The 3,734-nt window shown below is 36.7% G+C and overlaps 2 non-coding genes across 2 annotated transcripts; both read right to left on the bottom strand.

Annotated features, from left to right (window-relative positions):
- Positions 1–2,543: 2,543 nt before the first annotated feature.
- TRNAV-AAC (transfer RNA valine (anticodon AAC)) lies at positions 2,544–2,616 on the bottom strand. Its single transcript has one exon. It is a non-coding gene; the product is annotated as a tRNA-Val (tRNA).
- A 766-nt stretch (positions 2,617–3,382) lies between these two features.
- TRNAV-AAC (transfer RNA valine (anticodon AAC)) lies at positions 3,383–3,455 on the bottom strand. The gene has a single exon. It is a non-coding gene; the product is annotated as a tRNA-Val (tRNA).
- Between the last annotated feature and the right edge of the window lie 279 nt (positions 3,456–3,734).

Genomic DNA, 3,734 nt, shown 5'->3' with positions numbered 1-3,734 from the left:
CTCATTCGATTATAACTCATTCGTCTCGTGACTTTCGATATGACCTTTGATAGTCGTATCAAAGGTACAAGTAGACTGGTATGAAGATGGCGAAAGAAGAAAAGGGAATGAGTTCAAAAAATACGTAAAATACATAAATTAATATTGGTGTGTATAGTGTAATAAATTTTGTATCGGCTTACTCGAGAATTTACGCGATTCTTCTTGCTCGTACACGATCATTGTCTGTGTATTAGGATTATATTAGGTCTACCGGAAAGTTCTGTCCGTTTAAGAAATGAAAGGAAATAATAGATTTTTCATAAATTTAGTAATATTTATTGTACAATATAATTTCCGTCGTTACTTATGACCTCTTGCCAGCGTGATGGCAATTTGTGAGCAACATTTTTCAAAAATATATGTCTCACATGAACATGTGCATACCTAACGAAATTTGCAATGACATTATCAGACAGAACTTTCCGGTAGACCTAATATAATTATCTTTTAATTACCACCTAATTCGAGTCAAACTTATTAATAGTTCACTTCTTTTTTTCAATGTCATAGAAATCATTATAACCTGTCATACGATTAGCTCAAAAACATTGTATTATAGTGCAGTGTCTAGAGACATGCAAGTATCTTTTCAATCTATGTGCATCGTAGAAACAATTGTGTTCCATGGTGTGCTACAGAAATTCATTAACACGTTGAATACCACGGGGGTCACCGGTGACCGGCACTTAACTTGGCGGTGACGCCATTGGGGCCACCGGTGACCGGCGCGCCCAAATTGATAGAAATATATATAATTTGAGATAAATGTCACTATCTAAAATTTTGTATTATTACTATCGTCAATTCAAACAGTGACCCCTGTCGCAATTAACATGTCAAACATGGTTATACACTGTAACTTATCTATTGCAGATAATATTTCAACATTATAGTATCGCATAAAAGAAAAGTCATCGTGGCGCCACGGACAATTTCTGTAAAACCGGCGTGGCATTCAACGTGTTAAGCTTGAAATTTTCAGCAACGAACGGTCGACAGCGTAATTAAAAATATCGAAGACAGAAAGAATATCCCGGAGAGAGAAAGCTTTCGAACTTCAACGAACGTCAGGCAACGCAAGGCAATGTCTTTCATTATGGGATTGCTATTACGGCGTGTGCAAGGCGTATGTTATACGTTAGGTTTTAGTCATAGTTAATCATTGCACGGCCCGTATCTCCAGCATGAGCGAAAGAGGTCTCGAAATAACGTGTGATGACCTCGATATGCCAGAGCCGGCGATGCCGGTGATTCGCTGGTTGGCTCGCGGCCCGATTTCTCTTCCGATATCTTTCCGCTGCGCCCTCCAAAACCACCCCCTGTTGTTCGCTGCGATTGCACGCTCGCCCGAAAACGAAGCTCCCGTAAATGCTGCCCCGTATTCCGCGCGGCATTGGCTCGCGATAATAAAGAAGTGTCTCGTTTCGAGCTCTCCGAGTCATTCATCCTCTGTGCCTATTGAACGCGGCTGTTTCACCACCGTTTCACCACCGCCCGCAACGTTCTCATTTTATTTTGTTCAAGTTAACGATACCGGGGCTCTGAGAGATTATGCTAATTTCTCGGGTTAGTTAATGCCCTGTCGAGAATCGAGACAGGGCTTCCGGGTTTTAATACTTCCATTGCCACGCCAGCGACCTGAAAATTTTACACGTTAAATATTACACGATGAATTTAGAATATTAGAGTATTTTGTTGCTTGTGCGATTCAAATTGAAAAATTGTGTGGCATTAATTATGTTCTCAGTATTCTTATGTTTCGCGGGATTTAATGGCTTCGCACTCGAAGCCATTTTAACCGTAAATCTAGAATAATTTTTCTGACTTATGGTATTTCCATTTCGTATGACAAAGTGCATTTTATGCGTATGAAATTGAGTCTTGCGATGACTTGTGATAACAGTTACACTTTTAACGATCTCTTAAATTTAAACTTCGTCATCATAAAAATTATCTTGGAACGCGAACTAAGAATTTTAGCGGTGCCTCAGAGTCACCACTCGAGTGCAAAGGGTTAATAAAATTAGGAAGATGCAATAGGAAATATGAAGCGAAACTATCAAGTGGAACTGTGAAGCAGACAAAGTTTATGATTTTTTCTATAGATATGGTGAAACTGTAATAATTAAAATTTGGTATAAAGCGTGGAAATGAAGGAATTAATTTACTGATTTATTATAAAAATGTATTAACGATTTTAGCAAGGATAAAATGAGAGAGTCCGGAATTGATCATTTCGAATCTTCTGGAAAATGTTAACGCGTCGAAATAATTTTTTATTATCTCGCGTAAATAAATAGATGCGGAATAATATCGAACTTAGTTGAACAACGTTACAGTTTTTCCAAAAGCAGATCATTTTACGTATGTTCCTTGTTCCCATCGGAATGTTTATTCAGAATGGGAAACACTTTTTCTTTTATAAAAATGCAATAGAAGCGAGGAACGTTGGTAATAAGATGAGGATATTTTTAATAAAAAAATAGAAAGTAAAAAAGAAATGTTTCCGCCCGGGATCGAACCGGGGACCTTCCGCGTGTTAGGCGGATGTGATAACCACTACACCACGGAAACATTGTGTTAACTACAGTTCAAAATTGAGCAATTCTGTTACGATTACTTTGTTATAATTAAATCAGAGAATTGTGTCAACGTAAATCGACCATGCTCCATTGTTATTAACAATCCGAGAATCAAATTATCGTTGCATCGAAGTACACGGCTGTATTCAAAATTCTCAAGTTAACCTATTTCGCTAATTATTTCTCGTTGAACTGCGAATTTTATGCATTTATGACAAAAATGACAATATCAAATAGAAGACGAATTAAAATAATTAAAAAACATCGACCTGCTGTTTTCAACTTTTTAAAATTATTAAAAAATCGGATAAAGAATCTAGAGCTTCCTTCTACCTCTTACAAATCATGCTAAAACTTTTTATTTTGCATAAGAATCCACAGTCTATTTTCCATATCGAAGCATTATTAAAACAAAACAAAAAATCTTTCGCATCGATCGAACGAATTGTACATTTACAATAAAATTCAGTGTATTCATAAAAAGCGCTTGAAAGCACGACGATATTATAAAATCGAAGATTTATCGAATTCGTATAAAATTGTGCTCGAAAGCCTGAAATCATTTTTTAGGTGTTCGATTCGTTAAAATGTTCGTTGCAATGGATGGATACGAAAATTGTATTACATGGTGCAGAATGAAATATCAATTTTTTTATCTAGGTTGAAGTTATGCGAAAAATTTATTGAATTCCTCCGGCGATCTATATTTTCATACGGAGATAAAAGAAAAAGCTTGATAGAGGAGAGAAAAAAAGGAATGTTTCCGCCCGGGATCGAACCGGGGACCTTCCGCGTGTTAGGCGGATGTGATAACCACTACACCACGGAAACATTGTGATTGCCGTTCATTGCGACTGGTTCGGATTTCGCGACTGAACGCGCCTTTCTATTCGATAAACTTCTATCAATCAATATAGTCATTTTTGGTCAGAACAATTTTAGACAATTTTAGGAGGAAACGGACTGAACACTGATTTCTACTTAATTTAACTCTGCATTAGGGGTATATATAGTCATATTTCTAGAATACTTCATCAGATTCTGATTTTGTACACTTTCGAAACAGCATCTAACAATTTTCGAATTTACAGAATGTTTCAATACGCGTGG

The sequence above is a fragment of the Megalopta genalis genome, chromosome 1 (assembly GCF_051020955.1).
Source record: "Megalopta genalis isolate 19385.01 chromosome 1, iyMegGena1_principal, whole genome shotgun sequence".
Taxonomy (NCBI): domain Eukaryota; kingdom Metazoa; phylum Arthropoda; class Insecta; order Hymenoptera; family Halictidae; genus Megalopta; species Megalopta genalis.
The sequence above is the reverse complement of the archived record's forward strand: the minus strand, read 5'-3'. Positions and strand labels throughout refer to the sequence as shown.